The 21,790-nt window shown below is 44.9% G+C and overlaps 1 long non-coding RNA gene across 1 annotated transcript in view; it reads left to right on the forward strand.

The window, feature by feature from the left end:
• The window catches only part of LOC146861063 (uncharacterized), a 144,438-nt gene that overhangs the window by 88,840 nt on the left and 33,808 nt on the right, over window positions 1–21,790 (forward strand). The window contains exon 2 of the long non-coding RNA XR_014979231.1: window positions 10,480–10,532. This is a non-coding gene — a long non-coding RNA (uncharacterized LOC146861063). The remainder of the gene's footprint in view (window positions 1–10,479; window positions 10,533–21,790) is intronic.

The following is a 21,790-nucleotide window of genomic DNA, read 5'->3' on the forward strand; positions in this document are numbered from 1 at the left end:
GGAGAGGAAAGAAAGATGGAGTCTCTCCCGTTTAAGGCCTACCAGGCCTGGATTCAGCACGACTCCATGAAATACCCTCACTATAGAACAGATTACCCCTAATACTAACGGATCTATCCTCTAGGATATATGTGCAAACCCTAATCTATGGGGAAGAACACAGGATCATGTCGAAGTGCCTAATAAATAGGCTCTATACACTACTCTAACCCTTAGACTTGAATGGAAAGAGACTGAAGTCACCTAAATCACCCTTCAACACAATAAGACCGGAAAAATCGAGCAGTACATTTCACCCTTGACTTCAGTCTATTATACATTCATTAAATGGAGTTAACATCTGTGGAAGAATAATATGAAACAAAGCTAACTGATCTATGTCTAGTACCAAGTGTGCAGAATTGAAATAATGAAGGAATACACTGAATAAAGCAACAGATAGAAATCAAAACAGCAACAGCAATCAAAATACCACCTAATATTTGGCGTAGCGCGTGTATATCAGGTAACCAATTAAAGAGCCAGTCAAACCACCCCTGGTCAATGTGTTTTCTAACTTCTTCTGTTAAGTCACGCAACTTGTCGATGTGAGCACGAATGGACTGTGTATGGTCAGACAAGTTAAAACAACAGAGACCTTCGAAGTCCGAGCAATCATGTCCATGTTTAAGCAAAAGATAATCAATGGCTGCTCTATTTTGCAAAATGGCCCTACGTTCACCCTGGGCGTCTAATAGCATGTCAGACAAAATTGTAGAAGTATGATTAATAGATTTCACCATCCAGCAGGCCATTTTCCCAATAGATTTGGCATTATAAACCGCCAAAGCAGGAACACCAATAATTGAAACAGCTAAGCTAAGGTATTCAGACTTGGAATATAAATGCAAAGATGGGTCACAATCCTCCTGTAACATTACAGTATCTCGAAGCACACGAGAGTTGGCATTCGGGTGCGATGCAAACATCAACAAACTGAGTCTCGTAATGGCACAAGGGCCTCCGGAAATGTTTGCAGGGACAAATGGCCAGGAAGTATTACCACATGAGAAAAGCCATCCGGCAGGTAGTAACATCGTGCGATAGTGACTGGGGGTAACTACCAAACTATTACAAGTCATATTGTTCTGAACTGAAACACATGTGGTCGGTGTCCTTTGAAAGCACAAAGTCCGTTCGTGAGCGGTAAATGAAGTGGCGCCTTTTAGTTTGAGGCGTAGACATTCAGAGATCGCACTAGGATTACACGTAAGAAAGAAGCACAAATCACCTTGTGTGATATTATAAGTAAGTATTTGGGACTGGATGGGGGTTTGCTCGTTCGGCAATTCAATACATAGGGGGCAATATACATGGGTAGCAAAATCACCCAGGAGAATATTGGGACGGGCCTTCGAGACATTAAAAATATCAGTCAAAGTTTCCAATGAGGCGGGGACAGCAACCAGGCAGGTCGCCAGAATGTCATGGACAGATCTCATCGGTGTCAAACAGAAGTGAGGGGCGTCAGTCACCCTCTTGGCAAGTGCGGTCCAAAAGTTCGATGATGAATCCCATGCAGCGAAGGAACGCAACACTCGGGTTCCCAGTTCATCCCGGGTTGATAGGATCCCTCCTTTCTCGTCGTACCAGTCCGAAAACAGTCCGGCTCCGACACATCCTGCAGCAACAATCCAAAGAATGATCTGAAAGAGAACCAAATACAGACATTAATCATTCTCGTAAATAACATTTATCAGCCGGGACCGCTTCCCAGCTATCTTTCCCTGGTCTCATAACCAAAATGGTATTATCCTGACCGGTGGCAATGACCTCTGCTTGTTCAGGGGGATTCTTAGGCGACTGCACCCAAACTCTGGCCCCAGGATTATCCGTGGTGCCAAAACCTTTCTGGCCACGTACAGTTAGCAACGTTGGAGCAGTGCCTTTCATTAATACACCACTGAAAACAGGCATTATCAGTAATTGAGCCACTCGGTCAGTGCGATGTATCAGTAAGTCAATCTCACTGCTATTCAGCAGGAGCACCTTAATCTCTCCCTGATAATCACTGTCGATAATTCCTCCAAGCACCTGAATGCCTTTTACAGCCAGCCCCGATCTAGGGGCGATCAATCCGAAATTTCCAGGTGGTATCTGAACACCAACACCTGTCTCTATGATGACTCGATCTCTACTTTTTATAACAATGTCATCCATAGCATGCAAGTCTAAACCTGCCGACCCTGGGGTCGCTCTACATGGAGCCAAAGCTCCGGGAGTAATTTCCCAATACATCACGGTTTCTCTGATTTCATTAGGCATAGCCTCAGCATTCGGGGGAAACAAACGCATGAGTGGAGATTCAGCATTTAAAAAAGGACGATTGTTCAAAATCAATAGTGCTTGGGGCAAAAACTCTCGCCAATTTTTATACTTGTCATCCGTTAACTTACGCAACTGGTCCTTTAGCAGACCATTCAATCTCTCCACCAGGCCCGAGGCCTGTGGGTAGTAGGGGATATGGAATATCCATTCAATATTGTTTTCCGCACAGAACTCCTGTACCAATCTTCCACGAAAATGGGATGCATTATCAGATTGAATTTGGAATGGCACACCATAGTACATCATAATTAATTCTAATGTTTTAATGGTATTCAATTGGGTAGCTTGCTTACAGGGAAGGGCTACCAGCAGGCCACTGTATGTATCAACAATAGTGCAAACATATTGACAATTCCTACTCATGGGAAGTGGACCAATGTAATCGATCTGCCAAATTTGAGCGGGCAATTTGCCGCGATGTAAATGACCTTTAACAATTTGGGGTACCTTACGCCGTCTGATATGCTGACAAACGGGGCAGTGTAAAATAACATTTTTGATTAAATCTAAGGGAATGTAAATTCCTCGATCAGCAGCCCACCTGCTAGTGGCCTTCTCTCCAAAATGTCCTGCCTTCTGGTGTGCCCATTTCGCCAATCCCGCAATATCAGAATCTTGCCTGTCCACCACTGCCTCAGCAATTTTAGACTTCTCATCTGCAATGTTATGAAAAAATTTGTCAAGAGAATCTATCGGGGTGTGAGCGTCCACATGGAAGATTGTAACAGTACTCTGTGGGAGCATCTCCCAAATTTCTTGCCATAACTCTTTTCCCCATAATTCTTTGGAATGTAACTTCCAATTATGGGAATGCCAAGTTGGCAACCAAACAGCCAGTCCATTGGCAGTGGACCAAGAATCAGTGAAAATATGACATGTACCAGGTAACTCTTGTTTCAAAACTTGGTAAACAGCGTAAAGCTCGGCAAATTGGCTGCTTTTACCTTCACCAGTTGTGCTCAATAATTTCTGTGTGATCGGATTATAGGACACCGCCTTCCAGTGCCGTGTCATCCCTATAAACCTCGCTGAACCATCAGTGAACCAAACATGGTTTCTTTCCGCTGCGGACAAATCACCAAAAGGCTTACCCCACTTGACAGGAGACTCCTATGCTAAAGGTACGGAACATTCACTCTCAGTCTCAGTCGATGGCGCTCGCGCCACCTGCTCATGTAAAGAAGCAACTCCTTTCGGGCCCACACGTGCCCTGTCTTGTATGTACCATTTCCATTTAATCACACTCGCCTCTTGAGCGTGTCCAATTCGGTGAGTTTTCGGCGAACTCAGAACCCACTGCATGATAGGAATTTCCGGACGCAGAACTATATCATGTTCCAAAGTCAATTGCTCGGTATCCACCAGAGCCCAATAACAAGCAAGTAACTGTTTCTCAAAGGGTGTGTAACGCTCACCAGCATCAGGTAACTTTTTGGTCCAAAAACCTAACGGTACTTTACTCCTGCCTTGTTTCTGCCACAAACTCCAATTTGCATAAAGGCCCTGTACAGACACATTCAAATCCACGTCACCATCACGTACAGGCCATAAATCCAGAGCATGTTGAATTGCCTCTTTTGCCAGACTAAACGCATCTTGCTGTGGTTTATCCCATTCAAATGCATTCTTTTTACGCGTGACCCGGTACAAGGGGGCCAATATTTGACTCAAATGAGGAATATGCTGGCGCCAAAAGCCAAACAGACCAATGAAGCTCTGGGCTTCTTTCCTATTTCTAGGAACTGCAAAATCAAGAATCTTCTGTTTAACCTGAGGGATCACTTCACGGTGCCCTTCATGCCAATTAATACCCCAAAATTTTACAGCCTGGGACGGACCTTGCAATTTATCTGGGTTGATTTCCCAACCTTTCTCACGCAGGCACTCAATGACTCTGTCTAATTGGGTCTGAACTTCCTCTTGTGTTTCGCCTTGGATCAAAACATCATCAATATAATGACATATCTGAATTTGGGGATGAACCGGTACCTCAGCCAAATGCTCTGCCACCAGCCGGTGACATATCGTAGGACTATGCACATAGCCCTGGGGAAGACTTCTAAACGTCATCTGACGCCCGTTCCACGTAAAACTGAATTGTTCCTGACACTCTGGGGCAATCGGAATTGAAAAGAAAGCATTAGCAATATCAATGGACGCGTACCATGTACCTGGATGCTTTTGGATTCTCTCAATAAGTGTAATAACATCCGGTACTGCAACAGTCAAAGAGGGTGTGTGCTTGTTCAATTCTCGATAATCAACGGTCATGCGCCAAGAGTTATCACTCTTACGCACCGGCCAAACAGGATTATTCCAAGCAGAAGTAACTGGGGTTATGACTCCTGCATCCACTAACTCCTGAATAGTGGTACTAATCTCCTCATGACCACCTGGAATACGATACTGCTTCTGACAAACCACTTTTGTCGCATGGGGAACTTGTATGGGGGGCATTCTTAAACGACCAACCCGTATAGGTCTGGACGATATATAATGCGTTGTTCCAAATTGGTAACATCCGTCATCTAGATGCAAAGTCATTCCTCTCAAAATATCAATCCCAATTATGAATTCTAGAAGTGGCACTACTAGTACAGAATACTCTTTTCTAGGAATTCTACCTATTCTCATTTCAAGCAAAGTTTGAACTGCAGGGGTTTCTTTTCCACCTAATCCGGTAATAGTAAAAGGCTGACCTGTAAACTTCTTTGATTTTCCATGAATAAGAGTGGCCTCCGCTCCTGTATCTACCAATGCTCGGGCCCTTTGGATATTACGATGTCTCCAATAAATATCAATATCTACATAGGGTCTATTATCTCTGTGAGCCCATCTGTGTACCGGAGCTTGACCTATTTCCTAGTCATTCTTACTGCATTCTGTGTACCAGGATAGATCAGGATAAAGACTCTCACGTTTCTTAGGTATCGGTACCTCCTGTTCATATCCATTCCCAGTACGGAACGGATTCGTATCTTCTGCATTGTACTGCGGGTTACGATCGACCAAACTGTGACGATCCTCTCTCCTCCTCAACTCAGGGGATTGATCCCTATCATCTCTACGTCTGCTGTAAACATAGTCAGTTCTCCCCCTTTCTCTTTCCCCCTCTCTCTCCCTGTCTCTCTCTCGACGGGGGGACACATCACGTGCAGAACGTCGATCATCACGACGAACAGAGCGCCCACGGCGGTCGTCATCACCGCTACCGTCAGAACCACCACGATCACACTCAGTGGTCCGAACACGCCGGGCACCCTCCTTTCGATCCAAGCCACGTTTGCGAAACAACTCCCACAAACGAGCAGTAGTCTCACCATCAATGTCCTCCCTCCGCACACCATCAGCCAGAAGACCAGAAAAAATATCACGTCTAGTAAGTTTATTTTCACCAGGAGTACGAGTGTCAGGCCGGGACTGACGTTCAGGTTTAAACCACTCCCCCAACTCACCGAGTTGGCGCACCGATTCCAAAACCGTAGATAATACGTTACCAGTCTGATTAATCAATAAAGTCATCATGACCTGCTTATAGGCAACAGGGGAAGATCGAATGATACGGTTCCGCACAGAAGATGTCAATGAACCATCAAGCAACCTGTCAGCAGTACCCAGAAAAATTGCCGTTTTCATCACCTCCTCTTTGAGACGTTGAGCAGCATCACGCAAAGTATACCACGGCTTGTCATTCACAGGCCAGTCAGATTCAGTAGGATATTTTAGATTACAACCCTCAGTCGCCAATTGGAGTAAAGAAATCTGACCAACACCAGTATAGTTACGAAAATGATCCTGCACAGTAGAATCCAAACTCAAGGAACAGAACTTTAAACAATCGCCAGTATCCAACATAATACCAGCAGCGCCCAGTTCATAAAGGCGCACCATCCATGTGAGCAAGGACTCACCAGCTCGCTGCCGAAATCGCTGCAAAATATCACTAATTTCCTGCTGAGTAAAGTCTTCTAAACAGTCCAAAGAAATACCCTGCGGAGCATTGGGAGACTGCTGCAACTTCCGACGGAAAACTGGATGCGCAGAAACCGCGGGACGAGCATCATAAGGAGCCCGATCAGTACTCGTAGAGGGACAATCAGTGGAAGAGGCATTGATCCCACTCGAAGAACGAGCGTAATCACGGGGTGCACCATCAAAGGTGCGAGAAGCAGATTTACAATCATGGCGGGAGCGAGAAAACTCGCGCTTGGCAGACTCCTCACCCGAGGAACAAGAATCAGTCGAGTTCCAGATATTACCATCCCATTCATCAGGATTTCAATCCAGCCCGGCTGTCGCCACGACCAGACGCACCTTTCGCGTCGAAACCCGACCGCGCCGATTCTTGTATTTATAACGAGCAATTCGCACAGCCGCCCGTTCGGCAATAGTTTGGTAAGTCTCAAGTTTATCAGCAAGCAACTTATTTTGACACCGCAACAAAGTATGAGAATTCTGAATCTCAACAAAGTGCGCTTCCACATCTTTAAGAGAGATCTGTAACTTCAACAATCTCTCATGCAGAATCCTGTATGCAGACAAAAGAATCCAACCTCTGCGCCCCAAAACGGGAATCTCCTCACCCTTCGATACGGGTGCCTTCTGCAAACAAGCAATCACATCAGCCGGCTCTGCCAGCTCCAAAGAAGAATTCCAATTCTCACTCAAACCAGTGGAATCAGCCCACTCACGGGCCAAGGCTTCATAAGGCGTTGAATCCCATCCGGGAATATCAACGGGCAACTTAAAAGTAGATTTAGACCTTCTAGAAAACATCGTGAAAAAGGAAAAAGAAGAAAAGAAGAAAAAGAAAAGAAGGAAGAAAAATAAAAATTATACACACAAATATACAAAAATAAAATGCAAACAAAACCACGCACGCACCGAAAGCAAACACAAGACAAACACAATGCACACAGGTTTCGTAAACGGTTCGTGACGCCAAATGTTCTGCTTGGGTTTTCGGAACCCGCTCAGTAGAGCCTCTCTAACCCAAACCAGAACGTTACCCCCTCCTTAGGGCCTATTTTCACCTAAATAACCACATATATGTACCACCTAAGGACAGGGAATTCCTACTATATATACCAAGACCTACAAGTCACAGCCTCGCGGTCCCAAATGGACCCAGGACTTCCTGCCCAGACGGCAGCCACAGACTTCCTGCCCAGACGGCAGTCACAGCCTCGCGGTCCCAAATGGACCCAGGACTTCCTGCCCAGACGGCAGCCACAGCCTCGCGGTCCCAAATGGACCCAGGACTTCCTGCCCAGACGGCAGCCACAGCCTCGCGATCCCAAACGGACCCAGGACTTCCTGCCCAGACGGCAGCCACAGCCTCGCGGTCCCAAACGGACCCAGGACTTCCTGCCCAGACGGCAGCCTTAGACAAATCACAGCCTCGCGGTCCCAAACGGACCCAGGACTTCCTGCCCAGACGGCAGCCACAGACTTCCTGCCCAGACGGCAGTCACAGCCTCGCGGTCCCAAATGGACCCAGGACTTCCTGCCCAGACGGCAGCCTTAGCACGAGTTCATCCTATAATTACCACGACATCAGTGTTACTATATATCAGATCACACAAAGACAGCTAGTTGAGCACAACTTGTTCTCCAGTTCGAAGGGCTCCTTTCTCCCTTATTCAGTTACCACCTACCTGATCAGGATTAACATCTGTTCATGTTAAGTCACAGCTGACTAGAAGAATAGGTTACCCTCTTACACAAGAACACGTAGCACATATTGCTTTACTACAAACTGAATACTTTATTTAGTTATTACATGCACACTCACGGAACATAATATATATCACATAACCTGCAAAGAAAAGTGAAAGATTAAGTTGTACACTCTAATAGTAAGGGGTTGACATCACCTTGGTCGTATGTAGCCTGCACTCAATGGTCATCTAGGTTCCCTTCTCGTCTGCGCCTCGGCTTCGCCTGGAAGTCACACCTCCGCAATCACGGGTTTACTCCCGTCTCCCTCTCCGAGTCACTGGGACCTCTTCCTCATCGGCTACTCTCTTCTCTTTGGAATATCTATCTCTCGGTTTTTCTCCACCTCCAAGTTTGTCATCTGTCTTCCCTGGAATAAGTAGCAGCTTTACTACTAACGGCCAGGTGCCGCCCATGGACAAGAAGCAAGTGCCAGTATCTGCCTCAGACTTTCACTAATATAGAGGTGCATTTTCTCATGGAAAATTCCAGCCCGTAACCTGCCGCCCACCAAATTCTTGTACCTCCCCGTACCAAGGACACGTTCCCAGCCGGCCGGCCTGATGTAGTGTCTTCGGCATGAATTAAAATACAATCCTTCGATAAGGGCCGGCCTGAACCGGTTCTCCCCATCGAATAACACCTCGTAACTAAAACATCACCCTCGACCTAGAAACTTTCCAAGCTGCCGGAGAGGAAAGAAAGATGGTGTCTCTCCCGTTTAAGGACTACCAGGCCTGGATTCAGCACGACTCCATGAAATACCCTCACTATAGAACAGATTACCCCTAATACTAACGGATCTATCCTCTAGGATATATGTGCAAACCCTAATCTATGGGGAAGAACACAGGATCATGTCGAAGTGCCTAATAAATAGGCTCTATACACTACTCTAACCCTTAGACTTGAATGGAAAGAGACTGAAGTCACCTAAATCACCCTTCAACACAATAAGACCGGAAAAATCGAGCAGTACACTACTTGAATATGCACGATATCGGTATCGCTGCTCTTTGTAAACATCTGTGGTTTATGTTCAATGAGAAGGGATCTTATAAAATCGTATTTACGACCATTAGTTTTATTTACTAATATGATTAGATACCATGCTGTTTTTGTATTCCTAAAATGAGGTTTTTAGCATATTTATTGTATTTAAATACTCTAATGTGTTTGTAGCGAAATAATCTGACTTCTTATGATTTTAAACAGAATCTTGATTTCGATGTATATAATTATATATTTCTAGTACTGTCGGTAGTTTCATGGCAATTTACCACGTGTTCCTAAGTCTTTTGTCTAGTTTCATGCACATAGTAGTTATTGTTTAAAGGAATTAGTGCATGTGCTACAATTTATTCAATGTTGTCCCTTAGCGCGTCATGTGATCAAGCTCGCGGACGCGAGCGAAACGCATCATGGCGGACACTATGTCCGGCAAACATGCTCTATTTATTTTATGCCTAATAAACCTGTTCTTGCACTGAATCCGGATTCCTGTTGGTTCCTGATCGTTTGAGCGTATTGAAGAGGTCTTTGCCACACTTTCCCCGCAGTGACATAAAAAGTAGAGGTGTATTTGTTGTAAAGAGCAATTGTATTGTCTTAGAAAATCGCCCTTTTGTTATATATATGTGTTATTTATGTATATCTATTTTTGTATATATTCAAGAATCTTTTTATATTATAGGATTAAAGCCATATATCGTTTTCCAAACGTCTGGTCTTTGGTTGTGTTGTATTTGAGAAACAGTTGTGAAAGAATACATTGAGGAGTAAGTGATTGCATTTACATAAATCACTGTCCCCAGATTTGTGGTACTGTCTTAATTCAAGCGACTGTCTAGTCTTTTCTGACTCCTTATCAATTTGACTAGTTCCCATCTAATTATTCCTTGGGGCTGTTGGGATACCAACACGATGTAAATAACAGAAAAATAAGAAAAGTAACAAAAAAGCAACTTGTTTCTATTTCTTGCCATTCTCCGGTTCCTTTTCACCCCCTAAATTCACTGAGTAGCCACAGTCCGTCAGGACTGTGGCGCGTTACTCCACATCAGTTTTTCTGCATCCACCAGTCCTTGGTCGAGGCATCGTTGGCCTTTGCTGTCTTCCCCAATTTCGGCATTCCTGTCTCCTGCTTCAAAGTAGTCTGTTTCTCCTTCCAAGTGGTGTCCACTACAGCCTCCTTGACTTTCCCGAAGACAATCGGCTCCTGTTTCTTCCGCTTTCCTTGTGTCCTCCTTTTATTAGTTTTCTCCCCTCTGATAAATGTTGTCTTTCTTTAGTATCCTTTTCTTTGTTTCTTCCATTGCTTTCCCCATCCTGAATTTGTCATTTCTCTCTCTCTCTCCAACCTTTCCCTCTGATCTTGTCCTTTATTATTTCTAGGTCATCGTGAATCGAGTAGATTGGTGTATGGAGAGCAGTACCGGTGTGTTCAGGTAAGTTTTTCTTTATCTTCTCACCTCGTACCAGCTCACAGGTTGCTGACAGGTTCCACGTATTATTGCATAGTTCAGCACCTTTCATAGAATGCAGTTGGTTAATAGTTCCCTAGGGGCCTTCAGTGATATAGTTTTGTCTACTCTTCAGAATATTTTCTTTACTCAAGTGTGCAGTGTGGATTGGTCTCTCACAAGTGTTAGTAACTATCACATTTGAGATGCTGATCAGTATTTCATTGGTTGACTTTATTATGAATGTTAGCCTTCAAAAAGCTTAAGGCCTGCCAGCCAGAAAGGGGGTGAGGGGTTGCTTTTTGAAGACGGACCAACCGCCAAACTGGTAACAGGGCGGTCGGACCGCCACCGCAGCTACGACAGTCCATAGGACCATTGTAGTCATAATAAGCCCCTTTGTTTACATACAGGGAGGTCATAGCCCACCCATTGCTTACCATTGGTGGGCTTAATCTTCATTCTCATTTCCTTGGTTTACTTTGATGAGCGTGGGTCGGCTTCACTTTCTTTTTGTGTTTGTCCATCCCTTGGATCATGAGCCAAGTACTGCTTCCTTTCCCATTTTCCTTCTTTCCTTCCACTGTTATCGCCTTCTGAGCTACTTTTTTATTTTAGTTGCAGAAGTTCATAAAAGTACTTGTGCATGCCCACAATGTTGATTCCCCTTCACCCTCCCCACGTTGTTGCTTCCCCTTCACATTTTGTTTTGTTTTCCCCCAACCTCTCTGTCAGCAGCGTCTGTGTTGCTTTGACACCACTCTCCTTCCTTGCTGTTAGTGCTGTTTGCCCCCACCCTCCCTTCCTGCAGTATGTGGTACTTTGCCCTCACTCTCCCTGCCCAAGTTGCTTTTGCCCCACCTGTCCACACTGCTCTAAAGACCTGCAATAAAGAAGCTCTATGAGACGAACATTGCTTGTTGCGTCGTTGTCTTTCAGCCAGAGCAAGAGAGAGAAACACAAAAGGAAGAAAGAAAGAAAGAAGTAGAAAGACTGAAAAGCAGTTACAAAGGAGAAAGCCAGACTAATAAAGAACCTGCAAGAGTAAGATAAAGGGGCAGGGAGTGTCCAGTGGTGGATGACCGAGGCATGAGGTGGAATCCAGACTACATAGCCTTGGTACTCACTATTCGGAGCTCTGGCTGTGGGCTTGTGAGCAGACGTTTTGGCCTGGCACTTTTGTTTTGCAGTTTAAGCACTGCTCAAGAGCAAATGGTGGAGGAGCGATTTTGATGTCTTCTTGCTCAGAAAACACCAAGGGCCTGATTATGAGTTTGATGGACCATGGACCGCCAAACTCATGGTGACACTGCAGTGGCGTTCCAGCCATCGTCGCACCAGCAGTCCAACCGCCCTATTACAACCTTGGGGGTCGGACCACCATTGGACTGCTGAAACTGCCAGAGAACCGCTTTACCTGGCGGTGGCACGGCGGTCAGGGACTCACAATATGCTGGTGGTGCCGCTGTGGCACCGCCATGCATATTACAAGTTTCATGACTAGAAGCGGTCTTATGGAGGTTCATAATGCTGGCGGTCATGAAACAAAGGGGGCCCTAGAGAGCTCCCCTTGCCACATGCAGGTTGGTGCATGCAAGGAGGCACATGGTGTGCCCCCCTGTGTGCCTGTACCCTTCCACCCCCAAGCCTGGTACTAACTGCACGTGCTGGAACTGCCTTTGGCGCTCCCATGGCGGTGTGGGAGCGGGACGGCGGAGTGACGGACCCGCTCCCACATCGCCAAAGTCATAATCGGGCCCCAGGAGTGCTGCTGTTACCGGCGAATGCAAAAGAAATTAAAGGAAATGGTCATTCGCTGATTCCTGGCTTTTGGGTTCATGTGGACACACAGAAGAAATTTAAATAAAAATAGGAGCAGGAAATCTTCAGAGAAAGGGAACAATGACACTGGAACAAACACATTTGGACGCTCATCCGTACCATTTAGCAATAAAAAGTGCTGGTACGGGGCACTAACATAACCATCTACAGTGCAGTTCAGATGTGGATCAGGTCCATTGTCTTATGTAGTGTTGCAGAAAGAGAGAGAGGAAACAAGCATATGCCAAAGAAATTTTAAAAAAGGAATTATAAATGAACAGAAAAGTACAAGAACTTCCTTTGAGGGGTTGTATGTAGAAACACTGTTCAGTTTTAATGTATGGCGCAGGAAAATATATTTTTAGTGGTGCAAAGTAAAGGGATTATTGGTTTTGAATTACTGTAACCTGAAGACATTGTCTAAACATACAATGATAAATAAAAACATTAAAAAGTTTTAAAGAGTGGAAAAGGAAAAAAAACATTGGCAAAGAAAAGTATTGGCACACCATCACTGGTACTTAAGTGCACTTCGTAGGCGAATATGATTCGACTAAATGCATCACTCATAGTTCCATCGAGCCTGTGGCTAAGGTGGGCTGACCCATTGGAAGTATGTTGTGGTGGGCAGAAGCAAAATGTGAATGACAGTTAAGTAGACTGATGGATGAGGAGGACAGGCTCAAATTCCTTCGCTTCTGTATGGATTTTATTATTTATAAATATTTTTAATACATGAGGCTGGCAAGGGATTTGTGTTACAATCAAATTATTAGGATCACACCAAGTAGAATTCCCAAACCCTAAAAAGAAACTGCAACCTTTTCAGAGAAAAGGACTTCCGGCAGATACCTCTCACCTCTCCCTGGTGAATTATGCTCATACGGGGAAGAGTTTTAGGAGTTGGAGAAAAACTGTGAGACAATCTCTTATATGCAGGTGATGTAAAAGAACCTCACCTCGATTCCCCGAAACGGGTAACACACACACAAGTATTATGTTTTTTGTGCTGTATGAAATATCAGTTATACAATATTGGCCAACACATATTTTGACTATGGCAGACTGCAAGTATTAATGAACAGCACAGGCTATGCACTTGAGTGCAGAGGTTAGATATGTCACAATCCTATTTCATCACACATCCTTGATCAATTAGCCTAATACATACTTTACTTAGGTTATAACAAGCTGTCTACTAGCATAGTTGTGTCAAGTTATTTGTGTATGCCAAGTCATATAGAGTTCTAGGCATAGCTTATTATATCATCATGCCTAAAGTTGGAATTCTGTATCTCCAGCAATTGGTCATAATGTCTAACCCGTCCCAAAAACCAGTATCTTATGAATCTTTCTCATAGATGATCCTCTAAGGAATGAGGAAAGTCAACTTGTACCCGTTTCTTTTTGTTTTTTCTTTTCCATGGACAGCAAACAATAACCTTGTTCAGGTTATAGAAAGTATGCAAAGCCTACATCATTGATGTTTCCTCCTTGTTTCAGGTTGGATCTTGCAAAGGTCATTTCTTTTGGTAGCCAATTTCAGCTGCAGTATTTTTTAAAGAGCATCAGAAAATGGAAAATTGTCCTTCTCCAGCCTGTTAACCTGAGCATAACAAACCATGACAATTGATCTCTTACTGATGTTTGAGCAATTTCGACAGCTCTTTTTATAAAATAAAAAGGCCAATTTTCTAGACCTTACACATTCATGACACCCCACTGCATTTAATTGATGAACAGTGGTGATGTTAACGTACAGTAAGTCCTGTGTTGTATGTAACATAATTAAAGTCATAAAAAGAGATCACTCATCTTGTGCAAAGGCTGTCATCTTTTGTTCACTATGCATCTTAACAATATATGCTTAGTACTTAATCACTATATGCAACATGTAGTACGTTCTAAGTATATGAGGTCTAAAGCATAAAATACATGCTTAAGAGGCTACTTTAGTTAGTATGTTTCTTATTCAGAGTTTCACACATTTTTGTTCTCTCTGGTGTTATTCTTCAGAGATCAGGCAGCTCTTAAATTGTGTTCTTGGTGCACTTCTTGGTTTAAATGAATTCTCAGCAGAAATGCTCAGGTGCATGATGACACTTTGGGGTACTGGTACTTCCTTCAGTTCACCCAGGTTCTGTTGACCAGTGTTAAACCCATTTTCATTTCTTCTATTCAGCCTGAAACACCACTTTGGTCTACTGAGTCACTTCTTTTTTCATTTCTTTATCAGTAATACTACAATGAATTTCATTCCGCCAACCATTATAATTGAAGCCAATCCTGAAATAAGATATGTAAAATAACATAGAACTTGCTAGGCTTAATTTATGATGTATTGAAATCCATTTAATAATCCTTTATGAGCTGCTCATAAATGTGAGACTACTGTTGTGCTTGAAGTATGTAGAATTGTTTCTGAAGTCTCAAATGCTAGTGAGTAAGCTACTTGTTCCAATTGTGTAATTTGCGTTGCGCTATGTGCTACCTGAAATTTATAATTATTGTTTGTTGATTCTACTGTTATGTCTTGTTTTAATAGTTTTAAAACTAAACAGCTGGTTTTGTCAAAGTTTGCATATGAACGCTTGTTAGTATTTGGCCAGTAAAGTAACATAGTTGCTTTTTGTCGTGGTGGAAATAATTCCAACGTTAATCACAAAAAATACTCCAATAGACCAGCCAGTGGTCAGAGATGGTGGTCAGAGATGCTAGTGAACTAGCTGTGCCCAAGAACGGGGACAAGCACGATGAGGGATAAGTAGTGAACCTCACGGACACCATCCCTCACCAATGATGAGATGGCCGTTTTAGAAAGAGTCCTTGGTTTGTCCCCACAACCCATCTTGATAAGTTCCAATTGCGGTGCGAATTGGGGAAATTCTTTAGGAAAATTAGGCTCAAAATTTTCTTTCGCGACAAAGAAGAAACTGCCAAGGATGGGAACTACCCTGACCTAAAACTCAAATCAACCTTCTACCCACCTTCAAGCTTAATGCCCCCAGAGGTACTCGCTTTTGAAGAAGCAGTAGTGAAAGAAGTTGAAGAACTCCAGCCGCAGAGGAGTGCATTTAACAGCTTGAGTAACAAGGAACGTACTGCCCTTGAGAAACTGAAGAACAGGACAGAATTGATTATAAAACCTGCCGACAAAGGGGGAGCCACAGTGATCCAAAGCACAAATGCCTATAGATCAGCGTGTCTCACTCTTCTGGCTGTCAATAAATTCTATTAAAAGATCAACAGAGACCCTACACAACGATTAAGGAAAACCATCTCCACAATGACGACGTACGCCTTTGAAAAGGATTGGATCTCCAAAAAAGAACATGAGTTCCTCAACCAAGAGGATCCACGGATACCTCTATTCTACACCATTCCCAAAATTCATAAAGGGAAAGTACCTCCGCCTGGCAGACCCATTGTCTCCGGAATTGGGTAAATCCTTGAGCCACTATCCAAATATACCGACTGGTTCCTAGGCCCGCTGGTCAGACGCATAACATCGTTTGTACAAGACACTAAACATCTGCTCAACCTCTTGACAGACACTGAATATGATCTGAGGGAAAACATCTTGGTTTGCCTTGACGTCGAGGCATTATATACCAGTATACACCAGATTGAAAGCATTGCAGTTATAGAGTAACTTCTCAAGAAAGAAGACTGGCAGTGGACTTCTCCTGTCGAGTAGGTTGTCACCCTGATACGACTGGCACTCACGGAGAACTTTTTCAGATTTGAGAACCAATTATACCTTCAAGTCCATGGCACTTCAATGGGCAGTACTTTTGCTCCTAGCATCGCATGCCTGTAAATGAGCCATTTCGAGGACCTACATATATGGACGATAAATCCATACACCAGTAACATCTGTAAATGGTACCGATACATCAACGACATCCTCATGATCTGGAAAGGTGACGATGAGAGCCTTAAGGGATTCACCAACTGGATCAATGGGTTAAACCCACATTTACGTTTCACATTGAACAAGGACAGAGAAAAGATCTCCTTCTTAGACATCAATGTTACTGCCAGGGACGGTACGTTGAGTAGTTCTCTATATACCAAACCTACTGATAGGACCAGCCTGTTAAGATTTGACAGTGCACACCCACGGGCTCTCAGGGAGAACCTTCCAGTGGGACAATTCCTACGCATTCGGAGGAATTGCTCGGAACTCCAAGATTACAGAAAAGAAGCCCAGGTATTAACTGAAAAACTAAAACAAAAGAATTACCCTGGAAAAATTATCGAAAAAGCCAAGAGAGCACGCAATACCCCGAGGGAGGCTCTTCTTGAAACTCAAGAAAGAACTCAAACACAACAAATGATTTGTGTCACCACTTTTAATTCATCTTCAAAGGATGTGAAAAAAATAATCAACAAAAAGTGGCCCATACTCACATCAAACAAATTGACATATGAGAAACCTATGTTCTCATTCAAAAGAAACAGAAGTCTGAAGGACACCCTTGTCCACACAGACCCATACCAACCTAGAGGCGACAGTCAATTGACATTGTGGAACACTCCGCCAGTCACAGGTCATTTTCCATGTGGGTCATGCGTGGTTTGCGATTTCACTGAACACTCCAAGAACCTTGACCTAGGCCTACATACCCCGTGGGAACAAAGATCACACACAAATTGCAATTCAGATTCGGTTATCTATCTCATCAAGTGCCCTTGTGAGATGTCCTATGTGGCATGACCAGCCGCAAAGTCAAGATTCGCATAAGCGAACACAGAAGCACGATCAGGCAAGCTGTCACAACGACTAGACTTACAGCACACTACAAGGAGAAACAGCACAGAGACACTGACATAAGATGGACAGTAATTGGGAAAGTTAAGGGCAATGGTAACTTGCAGAAAAGACTCCTAGATAGGTAACAACGCTGGGTATACCGCTTGAAAACCTATGAGACTGGACTAAACAACTGTATCCACTGGAGCCAACTTAACAAATAAATGGGGCTTAACTCCAATATCTGCAAGTATCTAGACCTGAATTACCCAGAATCTGAGCCCGCTCAGTTACAACCTCACAAAGCCATCTTGGTTTGCCTTGACGTCGAGGCATTATATACCAGTATACACCAGATTGAAAGCATTGCAGTTATAGAGGAACTTCTCAAGAAAGAAGACTGGCAGTGGACTTCTCCTGTCGAGTGGGTTGTCACCCTGATACGACTGGCACTCACGGAGAACTTTTTCAGATTTGAGAACCAATTATACCTTCAAGTCCATGGCACTTCAATGGGCAGTACTTTTGCTCCTAGCATCGCATGCCTGTAAATGAGCCATTTCAAGGACCTACATATATGGACGACAAATCCATACACCAGTAACATCTGTAAATGGTACCGATACATCAACGACATCCTCATGATCTGGAAAGGTGACGATGAGAGCCTTAAGGGATTCACCAACTGGATCAATGGGTTAAACCCACATTTACGTTTCACATTGAACAAGGACAGAGATATTCACACTGCGGGCGCAAATACTATAAACCCCCTCTCTTCCCTTTTAGAATAAGTCTAGAGATTGTTGGGTTCTCCCGCCTGGGCCAGTAATAAGTAAAATATGTGATCCTCTTTGCCATATTAATATACTTCTGGCAGAGGGTTTATTCTAGTTACCCCACACCCTAACGGACTACTATAAAGTGGATTTTTTGTTTTTACACACACAGGCTCGTTATTTGGATTATCTAGTAACCCCAACCTTATTATCATCAATGTAGTATATTTGTACACCTGTAACGAGTCCTCCGTTTCCTTTACTTGTATTACGGCACTACGATGTGGCCGGACTCGCTGCCGAACTACTGTAACCAACTCTAGAACTACAAATCCCATTTCCCCACGCACGATCATTGACGCACATGCTAGAGCCTCTTTCCGGCAGACTGATTGGGGGCGGCACTCCGATCCCCTTCCCTTACCGCGCTATGACAGAATATAAGCACCGGCCCCGCGACTCAGATTGCACGAGCCGAGGACCGGAACCTGAGTAGGTTGAGATGCGGGGTGAGAAATCAAATTGAAGTAAGTGTTAAAAGAACTCTGAGACGCACTTTGTGTCGACGTGTACTGGCAGTCTGCCATTTCAGTCCACACTGGATCTCCAGTTTAGAGTCTCCTATTTTTCCTTTTCTCTTCTACAAACACTACCTTTTCTCAATACCACCCTTAGGACCACCCACAGTATCCTTTCGGTCCTGTGTGATACGTTCAGCGTTCCCAATTTGGGTAAGTTATCAAGAGGATACACAGATATGAATGGTATAGATGTTTCTATGTTTATACACATGCACGTGTGTTTTTTAAATAGTACATACTATGTTGTGAGGATGTGCGCTATGTTCTGCAATTCGAGACTCCTGTCACTTGGTGAATGCATCTGTTGTATGTCAGACTAACACGCAGATAGTGTTAGCATGCGAGTAAAATCGCCACTTCACAAATATCTGTTACATATAACCAGTATGTTACAGAAAGATAAATATGAGTGGCACAATGAGGGGATTATACCTCTAACAGAGGCATGCACATAAATGATGGCATGCTTACCTACATGGTATTCACATTGAACCAAAATGGTACTAAGCACAAAAGCAAATCTGGATATTTTTATGTTACATGGTGTCTGTCCCTGTTTTCAATTTTCAGATGGAGGTTGGCAGAATACAGACACCCTACATATCACACACCACGAGGAGCAGCTACTCTGCCCTCGTATCACAGAGAGGATAGGGACTCCCCATCCTTATAAATTTCCTCACATAGTGGGTTCCCAATTAAGTTCTGCAGCAACCACAGCACCGAGACCGCCCTCATGCCCGCCACCGACGACATCAGGACCCTGCTGGACAATGGTGAGACTGCAGTACTCATCCTCCTAGACCTCTCCGCCGCCTTCGACACCGTCTGCCACCGCACATTACGAGCACGACTCCACGCCGCAGGGATCCGAGACAAGGCTCTGGAATGGACCACATCCTTCCTCTCAGGCAGAACCCAGAGCGTCCGCCTCCCCCATTCCAATCCGAAGCCTCCGAGCTCATCTGCGGCGTACCCCAGGGCTCCTCCCTCAGCCCAACGCTGTTCAACATCTACATGGCCCCGCTTGCACACGTCGCCCGACAGCACGACCTCAACATAATCTCCTACACCGATGACACCCAGCTGATCCTCTCCCTAACCAAGGACCCCACCACCGCTAAAGCCAACCTCCACGAAGGATTGAGGGTCGTCGCCGACTGGATGAGGGCCAGCGCCTGAAGCTGAACTCGGACAAGACGGAGGTCCTCATCCTCGGCTCCAACCCTTCAGCCTGGGACGACTCCTGGTGGCCGACAGCACTAGGGACAGCCTCGACACCCACAGACCACACACGCAACCTGAGAATCATCCTCGACTCAACTCTCACAATGACCAAGCAAGTCAACGCCGTCTCCTCCTCCTGCTTCAACACATGCTCCGCAAAATCTACAAATGGATCCCAACGGACACAAGAAAGACAGTCACCCAAGCCCTCGTCAGCAGCAGACTCGACTACGGAAACGCCCTCTACGCGGGAACCTCGACGAAACTCATCAAACAACTACAACGCATCCAAAACGCCTCGGCACGACTGATCCTCGACATACCACGCCACAGCCACATCACCCCCACCTGAGAAACCTGCACTGGCTCCCCGTCAACAAGAGGATATCCTTCAAGCTCCTCATCCACGCGCACAAGCACTCCACAAGACCGGCCCTGCCTACCTCAACAGTCGACTCTCCTTCTACATCCCCAACCACCAGCTACGATCCGCCGACCTCACACTTGCCACCGTTCCACGCATCCGAAGAACTACCATCGGCGGGAGATCCTTCTCCCACCTCGCCGCCAAAACATGGAACACCCCACCCCTGAGCCTACGACAGACCCAAGACCTGCTGACCTTCAGGAGAACACTCAAGACTAGTGCGTTTTACAAATGTTTGATTGATTGATTGGGTGAAACTGTTATCTGTTGTTTCCACGATTCTGAGAGTTTTCTGATTCTAAAAGGAAACAAAGTTGTCATGTTTATGCGGTTGCCAGGAACTACTCCCTTGTTTACAAGGAGTTTCTAGTGGCCTCTGAGTTAGCTGGCACAAAGTAATTAAGTTCAATATACTCGATAAGGGTATACTGACCTCAGTCCTATGCCAAATCAATAGGGTATATTATTCCAATGCGCAGAGCCTATTAGGGAAATGGGAACTACACTACGGGGATGCGCTGTACTTGGTTTCTGCCATCACCTATCACGTTAGGAATGTGGAACATGGTCTCTGCTCGGGTTCCACATTCGTGTGTGGGTTGTGGCATTCCACGAAAAACAGTTAGATATTGGCTGGCAATGGAGGTGCAGCTATCCTGCTGCAGGGAAACATTGAACGTGAATAAACCTTACCTTTCTTTTTACAAGTCGTGCCAGTGTGTTCCGTTATGCTCGTTAGACAATGCATCCCTTACTAAGATACTGAAATAAAAACTGAATTCCTTCTGCTTTCCCATTACTTTTAATTTTACCTCCTTGTTGGTAGCATTCTTGCCTCGCACAGTTAAGTTAACTGGATCAGAGTTCAACATTCTATTTGTAATTACGTGCACACAATCTCTCGCAGGATTCAATGTACACATTCATTACAAATATATATATATATATATAAAAACAAACAAAAAAATGGCCCCAAGGGATGGGGTCCCCGGGGCCTTAAGTGGCCACAAGAGGGGGGGGGGGGGGCGACGCAGCCCCCCTCCATAAATTGTTTTTTTTTTTTTAAAAGGCCCATGCCCCGGGGAATGGGGTCTCCGGGGCAGATTAAGGCCTCGGGAGAGGGGCCGCGGTCCCCCTCCACAGTTTTAAAATAAAAAAATAAAAATAGGGGGCAGGCCCTGGGGGATGGGGTCCCCAGGGCCAAAAAATAAGAAAAAGAAGGGGGGCTACATAGCCCCCCTTCTTAAAAATAAGAATAAAATAAAAACGGGATGGGGAGGAGGCCACGCCCCCTCCTTTCATCACTCTGCAAACACGCCCCCTGGCGCGTTTGCAGAGGGGGAATTTATTCCTCTTCAATCCAGAGGTCCCCTAGGGGACAACTAGCCCACCAGGTACCTCCAGTATGCACCATGGGGCTGCGTTGCAGAGAGGTATAATGAGGCTACGCCCCTTTTACACCTCTCTGCAATGCTGCTCCGTGGCGCTTACTGGAGGTACCTGGTGGGCTAGTTGGCCACCAGGGGACCTCAGGATTCAAGGGGACTTAATCTCCCAACTTAAAACGCGCCACGGGGCACGTTTGCACAGTGGTGAAGGTAGGGGGCGGGGCCTGAGGTGATACTGTGCAAACACGCCCTGAGGCGCGTTTT

The sequence above is a fragment of the Triturus cristatus genome, chromosome 3_1, assembly GCF_964204655.1.
Source record: "Triturus cristatus chromosome 3_1, aTriCri1.1, whole genome shotgun sequence".
NCBI classification, from domain to species: Eukaryota; Metazoa; Chordata; class Amphibia; order Caudata; family Salamandridae; genus Triturus; species Triturus cristatus.